Below are 11,913 nucleotides of genomic sequence, written 5' to 3' on the forward strand. Positions count from 1 at the left end.
GGTTAAAGTTAGATTTCTTAGGAGGAGCTCGATTTTTGATTGAGGAATTGCATCCGCGGAACTTTATAGGGTAAGTTCAAGTTCCATCCCCTCCATGCTTTTTACGTCTGCCCGAAAATCTTCGAAGTGGAGCACATAATGAAATTGAATTCCCTCATTTTCAGTCCAGTTTTGCTAAATTCGTGACAAATGCAGATATGCAATTTCAATGATTGGTAGTATATTTAAATTTTCTTAGTTTAAACTGTTAATTATTAGAATAACTTTTTAACATATTTTAATTTTTTCAGAAATTACTAGCTTTCTTTTGTATGCATGCAATGCCATTGAGGGGAATAAGAGTTAGTTTGGTTTCTCGGTGTGATAATTCTATATCTTGCCACATTGCATGGATAGCGGATGATGAAGCTTATCTAACAAGAAGATGGTCTGATTTTGCACGAATTCTAAATATTGAAACTTACGATGTTATTTCAGTTGGTTGTCGTTATAAGAATGATTCTATACTATACGTGACTAAGGACTAGAATAGGTTCAATATTGTTTAGGTAATTTGGTTTTACTATTAGTATTTGATTAAATTATAATTATAGAATTTTAAATTATTGCCTCAATTTATATATTACGATTATTTTTTGTGAATTTTACTATTTTTAAATAATTTAATAAAATGAAGTAGTGTCAGATATTATTAAGTTTATTTTTATTCTTTATTTCTTTATTTGTATTTTCATTATATTTGACAAAAAATTAACTTATACATATATTAAATCGTTGACCTAAAGATAATTTATTTGCCAATAAAAATAGATTTTATTTATAATTGGAATAAAATTTATTTGCCAACAATCGATGGATAAAATTGAAACTACACCCGTGTCATATAATTATAATTAATTAATTGGTATAAAATGAAATTATACATGTGCCATCAGTAATAATCTAAATAATTATATCTTAACAAAATATAATTTGAAATAATTTATAAACAATTATCTTAACAAAAATAATTATTTAATAATTGATTTAAAAATCAATGCAAAAAATAATTATTAATAATAGTATTATTAACTGGGTAAATAATATAATTTCAAATTATTACTTGAAATATAAATAATATATGAAAATTTATTGAGTAAATCAATGATTTTGCACCTTAATAATTTAACAATTATTACTCAATTAACCAGTTAATTGAATTAGTAATAACAATTTCCAATTTCAAATTTTGTATATTAAGTAGTTATTAAAAACTGGGTAATAACGATTTACACGGAAAAATCATTGATAAATTCAATTAACCATATAGAAGATAATATACTAACAGTTTTAATGTATTATTTATGGCAAGCGAAATTATTTCCTCAGATTTTCTATTAAAATTGAAATTAGTAATAGTTTAAAAAAATGTTTATTAATAAAATTACTAATAGTCACATTTTTATGCACAAGATATATATTTTCTATATATTATTTAAAAAATATAATGAAACATGAATAATAAATGAGTATGTTATTTCTTCGACTAGCTAATTAATGCAAAATCGAGTATCCTTTTTTATTCGATTGAGGTCATATTCTGTTTGGTGAAAGTTTCAATCACCTTAATTAAATCATGTGTTTGTGCCTTAACTTATACAGGTAGTAATATGTTACATATTATTTGGTATATCTAAGTAGTTATTTCCCATAGCGGAGATGTAAAAAATCTTATTAAAGTTTATTGCCAAATAATTAGTGGATGAATAATAGTAGATTATATTATTTTGGGAAAGTATTTTCATTATAATTATATCAAATCAATATTTAATTATGATAAAATATGTTAATTATAATTATATTATAGAATTATAATAATTACGATATTTATGTTATATATTTTAATCATTTATGTACGTAAATAATTAGAAATCAAAATATAACTTATAATTACCCGTGCCATGCAAGATTAAATAAGATATATAATAACATAGATAATTTGTTACTTATGCTGATTAAATACAATAAATATATATTAATTTAGTTAAAACAAATCACTGTCTTCTCTGTTTTTCTATTTATTTTTTTTAATTCATTGAATCCAATCAATTATAATAAATTAATTATATCAACTAATTAATTCAATTAATTATTTTTTAATTTATTTTTTGAATTCAATAAATCAAATAAAATTAATTATACTAATTATTTGTATTGACTAATTGATTTGATTAAAAATATTTTTATTTAATTTATTTAATTTATTTAAATATAACTAATTAATTATTTAATTTTATTAGGATAAATATTAAATTCTATTTCTAATATAAAAATACAAAATTTTATTCATTCCATTTTTATTTTACCACTATAAAAGACCATATATACTAGAAGAAAATATCATTCATTTACCAATTACTCTTTCATTGGATAGCTTTTACAACAATTATTTTTCTTCCTATGAGGCGCCGTCACAAGAAGGCAACTATCATGAACACAAATCAGCACACACTCTTCAACTCCCGTGCTCATCATTTAGAGCAATATATGATATGTTATCCATTAAGCATTTATAGACCATGGTGTTATCATATTTGCATAAATAAATAAAAAATTCATAATTAAGCTTAAGTCATTTATCTATTTGTGTGGTATATTGTAGTGTGAAATTACTTTTTATTTGTGTTGTGCAATGATATTATGGTTTAATTTAAGCTTTTATTTTAGAATTGTGTTATGATTTTATCTCATCCTTTTTTCTTAGATATTAAGTTGATGTATTTTTATTTATTATTATTAAAGCAGATGTGATATAAAATTTGTAAAAAAAAAACTTACATTCAATTTATTTTATTGTAGTCTTCTATTCTTCTATTTTTTATTCTTTTATTCATTTTATTTTCTTTTTAAATATCATATAATTTATTATAATTTATACCAATTAATTAATTATAATTCATTATATCAGTTAGTTTAATTCATTAATTTATAATATACATGATCAAATAGATCATTTGTTACTTATACGTTTATTTTTCTAAAATCTAAATCTGAATAATTATATTTTCAGTTTTTTTATGAACAAAATATTATTAATAATGAATAATAATTAACCATTCATACTTTTAATTAAAGTGTTTGGATGAATTTTATATTTATTAATATTAATTATTGATTATTTTTTCATAAATAAATTATATTATAATTTTATGTTAGTTCATAATTGATTAATGATTAATGTTTATAAAGTTATGTTACTCTAAATTTTATATTTTATAAATATTTTATTTAAATATATTTTTTTAACATAAAAATGTATTATTTTTAATAATATCATAATTTTATATTTTTTTAATTATTCTAAATGAATATTTTATCAAATACTAATTAAAGCTATTCTTCCATTTGCTTTTACTAATATATTTTCTAACTATTATATAAAATTAAAATCGTATTAATAAATTTAATATTAAAGTTAATTTGGTTTTTTATTATTTAGAGTGTTTTTCAATCAATAATTTTATACTCTTTACTTTTTTTTAGTTTCATTTTGAATTTTAATTTAGTACTCAAAGGTAGTGAAATTCTATTGATACTGAAATAAAGTTACAAAAGGGTCCATAGGGTAGAATAAGTAAAATAATGTGATACCACATTGCAACATTCAGATAAAACAACTTAGGATCTAAAATGTTTATCTTTCTCTTTCTCACCGTCTATTATATTATCTATCCTATCATATAAAAATCGAATTTTTACCTTTAATGATAGAATCAACGTAGCATGCTTCTGTATTATTTTGTTTAACTCATTAAAGTCAATTCATTATGATGAATTAATTATATGAACTAATTGATTTGAATGGATATTTAAGTATCACACAATTTAAAATTATGTATATTAATTATTTGATTTAATTTTTATGATATATAAATTTAAGGAATAAATTAAAATAAGATAATTTATTACTTATTTAAATTGAATACAACAAATATAAATTAATTAGTTAAAAATTTACTATTTTCTAATCTTCTATACATAAAAATGACAAAACAAAATTATAAAAATAATCTTTTTATCACTTTTGCTATTTTAATTTTATTTTCTTTGTTTTTTATGTATAATTTTATTTTATATTAACTTTTTTTATTTAATAATAAAATATACTCATATTAGTTCTATCATATAATAATATATTTTTCTCCTATATTAATAAAAAAATTTCAATAGTTATTAACTACATCTAATAGAATGACTGAAAAGTGAGAACTACGAGAAGTTAAACCCAGGTTCAAAATGCTAAAACAAAGAAAAGAAAACAGTGAATATATGATTAGAGAAAAATGTATAATAATGACAAAATATACTAAAACTGGATTTTTTCTCCAACTAATAAAAATGAGGTGTTAATTCCTCATAAATTTATTTTTTCTCTAAAATAAAATCACTATTTTCTTTTCTAAATTTATTTTAAAAAAATATATTTATTATAATTATATTACAATTAACATTTAATGAATAATGTATGATTATACTAATTTAGAGAAATATTTTTATTATAATTATATAAAATCAATATTTAATACATTATCAACTAATAAAAGTGAGTTGTCAATTCCTCATGAATTCATTTTCCCTCCAAATTGAAAGTACTATTCCCTCTTCTAAATTTATTTTAGAAAAATGTCTTTATTATAATTATATTACAATATTACAATTAGCATTTAGTGAATAATGCATAATTATAATAATTTAAAAAATAAAATAAAGTCCAGTAATTTATCTTCCGACTGCACACGTGTATAGAATAACTTTTAAGAAGGAGTCATGTATAGTAAATACGGTCGATGATTGTAAAACTGTATACTAACATTGATATAATATTATTTTAGGTATATATTTTGCAGGCATCAAAGAAAAATGTTGAGTTATTTTTTAATAGATTTAAATTATTCATTGTTTATTAGAGAATTTTGTGCATTAGAATTTTCTAATAATTTATTATTTATTTTGAGCTAATTTTGATATGTTCTTATTTGACAGTAAAACAACATATAAAAATTTGTTGGTGGGTCTAAGTATTATTAAGTTATTTATGGTCACATTGAGTATATATGTTTGATTTATTGAAGAAAGTAGATTACTAAAACTAATTAATAACTATTTAGAGTTAATATATTTAACACTAGCTTAATAAAAAACAAATAATACATAACATGTTATATTTTTATTAATCAAATTATTATAATTTAAATTAATCTTAACAAAATAATTTAAAATTATAATTTTAATCTTATTACGTGCATGGCACGGGTTAATACACTTGGAAATTACTGCACGATGAATGTGGTATATAAAGAAGTTTTTGAGAGCCTATAATAAAAAGGTAATAACAAAATGTCTTACTAAATCTATTTATTTATTAAAATTTATTACTATCACTTAAAATAATTTAGAAATTCTAGGAACTAATAGATGAATTCTTATTGTACATTAATAGTTTGAGAATATTAAAATTATCATAAAAATTCGTATAATTTTATTCTCTTGACAAACAATTTTATAATTACGTTAATCATATAATTTTATATACAAACATTGATACAATGTTATTTCATGTATATATTTTGCAGGTATCAAAGGATAGCATTGAATTGTTATTCAGTAGGTTTAAATTATTTATTGTTTATTACAAAACTTTCTACATTAGGATTCTCTATCAATTTGTTCTTCATTTTAAGCTGATTTTAATATTTTTTTTACTTCACAGTATACCAATATATAAAACTTTATTGGTAGATTTAAGTACTACTAGATTATTTATGGTCATATTGAGTATATATACCTGATTTATTGAAAAAAGTAGATTAAATAACTATTTTATAGTTAATACAATTAACACTATATTAAGAAAAGAAAAACAACGCATATAAGTTATTTTTTATTAATTAAATTATTATAATTAAAATAAAATTTAATATAACAACTTAAAATTATAATTTCAATCTTATCACGTGCATGGTACGGGTGATTAAACTTGTATCATGAAAAAATCAAGATAGAGATTAATTGAGAAATTAAAATTGAATTATAAATGCTTATTGTAATTGTTTTGTGTAAACCACAATGGACATATGACTCATATATATATATATATATATAGTAGTTGTTATAATTTATAACTGATAAAGTTAATTTATATTACCGTCAAAAAGCAAGTAGTTTGGTTTCTTGGTTTTCTTGTTCTATTTCCTTATAAAAAAATTTATCCCTGAAATTATTTTTTTAAATATATATTTAATATTTAAAATAGCTTTTGTCATGTTTTTAAATCTTTCAAAGATTTATGTATAGTTAACATCTTTGAAGATTTATTTTTATGAGCAATATAAACCTTCGGTGCCATTTTGATAAGGGTTAATAGTCAAATTAGTTTGAAAAAGATAAGGCATTTTTCAAATTCGTCACTAAAAGATTTTTTCAATCAAATTAGTCTTTAAAAAATTACGAATTAATCATATCTGTCATTCAGTTACTCCACTCATAACTTTCGTTAAAAATTGATTATGTAAAATATTAATTGATAGTATATATGACACATAACATATTCAATTGGACGTTAACTAAATATGTTTAAAAAAATATATAAATTTAGTTACTGTTCCTACTCTGACCCAACAGTATGACTCAGGTGCAAGATAAGCCATAAAAACCCAATCCAAAGATTTGGCCTTCACCCACCCGACCTCATTTAAACAGGTCGGGCTCGGCATAGACTCCACTCCAAAGAAGTCGGACTAATCATGATTTGGTAGATAACACTTATTTTAAATAAGTAACTGCCCCTAAAATCTCTCAGCCCACTTTCAGAAGTGACATCCCAACCACCCAAAGATAAAGGGACGGTTATCCACCTTCAGAAGTGGAACTACTCCAACGGTCGTTATTGAATCACCACTATAAATACACTGACACCCCTCAGGAATCTTTAAGTTCCAATATATTCTAAACCTACTTAACCCCTTACTGACTTAGGCATCGGAGTATCTTTGCAGGTACCACCCCCCCATTCTTTCACATATACAACTCGGACGGGAGCTCCCAAACGTGAACCAAGTCGGAGACCACCTTCCACTGACGTTTAGGCTTATCCTCCAAGCCCAATCTACCGATCTCAGGTTACCCACGTAATATTGGCGCCGTTGCCGGGGACCTGCGAGATCATCCGATAATGGCAGACGACCAGAATGAAGATGGACACACTGCATTAGAGTCCAAGCAAGAGCAGCAAGATGCTGTCAACAATGATTGAGCTATAATATCCCTGCAAGGAGCAGGGGGTCAACACCCCGAAGGTCCCTTTGGTGCAAAAGACCCCAGGGGAATCCCCTCTGAGATGCACAAACCAGGAAACAAGAGACAACCTCACGCTGCCGATCTCATGGGATTGTTCCATGGCCACCAAGGACGACTTATGTAGTTGGAACAAGAACTGGAGCGACAGGGAGAGGCGGAGAGAAACCTAAGGAGAGAGGCTGAACGACGAAAAGAATTTGAGCAAAAGCTCTTAAGGTTAGAAGCTAACCTCTGAGGCATGAGTTCTTGCAGCGACAGAGAAGATTCCCCTTTGGGGGGAGAAAATCCGTTCGTTGAAGACATCATGAGGGCAAAATTTCCAAGGAACTTCAAAAGCCCTGACATGGATCTCTATGACGGGACTACCAACCCAAAGCACCATCTGAGCAATTTTAAAAGTCGGATGTACTTAGCCGACGCTTCTGATGCTACTCACTACAAAGCCTTTTCCGAAAACTCTGACAAAGGCAGCGATGAAGTGGTTTGATAACCTCCCCCCAAGGTCGGTTACCAGTTTCGACGACCTCTTCCGTAAGTTTCTCACGCGATTCTCAATCTAAAAGGATAAAGTCAAGCACGCACTAAGTCTCCTAGGAGTAAAGCAGGAGGTCGGAGAACCTTTGAGGGACTACATGGAAAGGTTCAATAAGGCGTGCATAGAAATTCAAGACCTGCCTACAGAAGCAGTGATCATGGGCCTAGTAAATGGACTTCGAGAAGGCCCTTTCTCCCAGTCCATCTCCAAAAGGCATCCGACTTCTTTGAGGGATGTACGGGAAAGAGCTGAAAAGTACATCAACATGGAGGAAAACGCCAGGCTATGAGAGCCAAGCTGGTGACCTGGGCACTCTCACTCATCAAAGGAGATTGAGAGAGAGCCCAAGAAAAAAGAAGAAGTCGGTCCTGAAAGGTCCAGAAGATATCACTCTTATACTTCTCTACGAGTTTCCCTAGTCGACATCTACAGGAAAATTTTCCATACTGAAAAGCTACCTCCCCCTAGGCCCATCAAGAATAAGAAAAGGGGGAGTCATAGCGAATACTGAGAATATGATAAACCCCATTTGTAGGGTTTATCTTGTGTTAAATTTAAGGGATTTTATGACATTTTACCCACATTTATTCAATAAAATAGCATGGTTTTATGATTGTCTCCCAATTTGTGCTTAAGTGTGAAAACATGCTTTCTAGACCTTAAATTAGTTAATTTTAATTCACCTTTGATTTCACTAGATGCCTTGATTTATTTGTTAAGTGATTCCAGGTTGAAAAGGGCTAGGGAAGGATCAAAGGAGTGAGAGGAAAGCATACAAAGTGGAGAAGATCATGAAAAGCCAAAGAATTGAACTCGCCTATGGACGCGCGCGCGCACCCGGCACTTACGTGCACCTTGCGAATTACCCCATGGACGTGTACGCGTGCTGTGCGCGTACGCGTCGGTGCTGGAATATGATTTTTTAAGTGAATTCGCACCCAACAAATTCTCAAGAGTTGTGGGGCCCAATCCCAACTAGCTTTGGCGCCAAAATGCATTTAAAGGACCAAGGATTGAGGGGATTCTAGACTTTAGCATCATTCACACTCATTAGGATTAGTTTTAGAAGTAGTTTTTAGAGAGAGAAGCTCTCACTTCTCTCTAGGATTAGGATTAAGATTAGGTTTAGTTCTTAGATCTAGGTTTTAATTCATGCTCTCTTCTACTTTTCTTTTCAATTCCTTATTGTTACATTCATTCTTCTTCTATTCTTTTGTTGTAATCTCCTTTATGTTGCTTCTATATTTTGTTGTAGATCTACTCTTGTCTCTTCTATTTTCTTTCCATTCAATTCAAGGTAATTCATAATAATTGTGTTCATTTGATTTGTTGTTGTTAATTCTTTGCAATTAGTTGTTGTTAGATTTTGTACTTGTTATTGATTTACTATGCTTTCCTTTTATGCATTCCAAGTGTTTGATGAAATGCTTGGTTGGATTTTAGAGTAGAATTTTATACTCTTCGCTTGGAAAGGTAACTTAGGACTTCTTGAGTTACTAATGTCCAAGTAATTGATGATTGGGATCCATTGACACTAGTTCTCACTAATGGAATTAGTGGAGAGTTAGGACTTATGGACTAGGATTGATATAGTTCATTTGACTTTCCTTTACTAGTTAGAGGATGACTTAATGGGATTAATCCTTGCCAATTAACATAATTGTGGTTAGTGATTAGGATAGAGATCCTTGACCACCAACCCTTGCCAAGACCTTTTTAGCTATTAGTTTACTTTCTTGTCATTTATCTTTCATGCCTCTTATCAAAACCCCAAAAATAACTCATAACCAATAACAAGACACTTTATTGTAATTCCTAGGGAGAACGACCCGAGGTTTCAATACTTCGGTTTATAAATTTTAGGGGTTTGTACTAGTGACAAATAATCTTTTGTATAAAAGGATTATTCGTTGATTTAGAAACTATACTTCGACGAGATTTCATTAGTGAAATTCTAAACCATCAAAAATCCAATCATCAGAATACCACAAGATATATTGGCACTCAACAAACGATTATTACGTCCTCAAAAATGTGATAAAAAGCTAACCCGAGAAGGCCGGCTTGATAGATATCTCATGGAGAGGTCAAACAATCATGGGAAAAGAAAGAAAGATGAAGAAGATCGAAGAGACCCACCACGGACCCCAGAGAGACATATACATATGATCTCGGGAGGGTTCGCTGGAGGAGGTCTCACAAAGTCATCTCGTAAGAGGCACCTGAAAGAAGTTTACCAGGTCGGGGGCGAGCTACCTAACCTTCCAACAATATGTTTCACCAAAGAAGACGGGCAGGGGATTGCCCCTGGACATGATGATCCGGTGGTAATTACCATGATTCTCGCCAATGCCCATATACATAGAACATTGGTGGATCAGGGGAGCTCGGCCTACATCCTGTTCAAACCAACATTCGACAAGTTGGGATTGGACGAAAAAGAGTTAAGGGCATACCCTGATACCCTATACGGGCTGGGGGACACACCCATAAAACCACTAGGATTTATACCCATACATACAACTTTTGGAAAGGAAATGAAATCCAAAACTCTCAGCATCGACTTCATAGTCGTTGATATGGGTTTAACCTATAATGCTTTAATAGGCAGAACAACCTTTAATTGGCTGGGAGCAGTGGTATTCACCCCCCATCTGTGCATGAAATTTCCAACACCCAAGGAAATTGCAACCATCAGAGGAGATCAGAAACTAGCGAAAAAATACAACAATGAAAGCCTAACCCTGAGAGGTAAAGGCAAGGAGGTTTATACCATAGAGCTCGGAGGAATTTGAGCTGAAGAAGAATTGCGACCATAGCCCTGGGAAAAGACTGAGGAGGTACAGATCGGGCACGGGGACGGAAAGAATACCAATATAGGAGCCAACTTGAGAGAAGACTTGAGGCAGAAGCTAATAAGGCTCATACAAGAAAATTTTGACCACTTTGCCTGGAAAGCTTTCGACATGCCTGGAATAGAACCCGAGCTCATGGCGCACAAGCTGTCAGTATACCCCGGATCACGACCTGTTCAGCAAAAAAGGTGGAAGCTCAGACCCGAACGAGCTCAAGTGGTCGAAGGGCAGATACAAGCCCTCCTAGAAGTCGGCTTCATCAGAGAGGTCAAATATCCAACTTGGCTGGCAAATGTGGCGCTAGTCAAGAAACAGAATGGCAAGTGGAGGATGTGCGTTGACTACACGGACCTGAACAAGGCGTGTCCAAAAGACCCATATCCACTCCCAAATATTGATACCCTAGTAGACTCCATCTCGGGATATCAATACTTATCATTCATGGATGCGTACTGATGAGCGGATAATTTGTACGTTTTTTGGCATTGTTTTTAGTATGATCTAGTTAGTTTTTAGTGTATTTTTATTAGTTTTTAGTTAAAATTTACTTTTCTGGACTTTACTATGAGTTTGTGTGTTTTTCTGTGATTTCAGGTATTTTCTGGCTGAAATTAAGGGACCTGAGCAAAAATCTGATTCAGAGACTAAAAAGGACTGCAGATGCTGTTGGATTCTGACCTCCCTGCACTCGAAGTGGATTTTCTGGAGCTACAGAACCCAATTGGCGCGCTCTCAACGGCGTTGGAAAGTAGACATCCTGGGCTTTCCAGCAATATATGATAGTCCATGTTTTGCCCAAGATTTGATGGCCCAAACCGGCGTTCAAAGTCACCCTCAGAATTTCCAGCGTTAAACGCCGGAACTGGCACCAAAATGGGAGTTAAACGCCCAAACTGGCACAAAAGCTGGCGTTTAACTCCAAGAAGAGTCTCTACACGAAAATGCTTCAATGCTCAGCCCAAGCACACACCAAGTGGGCCCGGAAGTGGATTTTTATGTCATTTACTCATCTCTGTACACCCTAGGCTACTAGTTTTCTATAAGTAGGACCTTTTACTATTGTACTTAGGAGATCTTTCAATCTTTGGATCTTTTGATCATGTTTTGATGATTGAACCCTCATTGGGAGGCTGGCCATTCGGCCATGCCTAGACCTTGTTCTTATGTATTTTCAACGGTGGAGTTTCT

This window comes from Arachis hypogaea, chromosome 4, assembly GCF_003086295.3.
Source record: "Arachis hypogaea cultivar Tifrunner chromosome 4, arahy.Tifrunner.gnm2.J5K5, whole genome shotgun sequence".
NCBI classification, from domain to species: domain Eukaryota; kingdom Viridiplantae; phylum Streptophyta; class Magnoliopsida; order Fabales; family Fabaceae; genus Arachis; species Arachis hypogaea.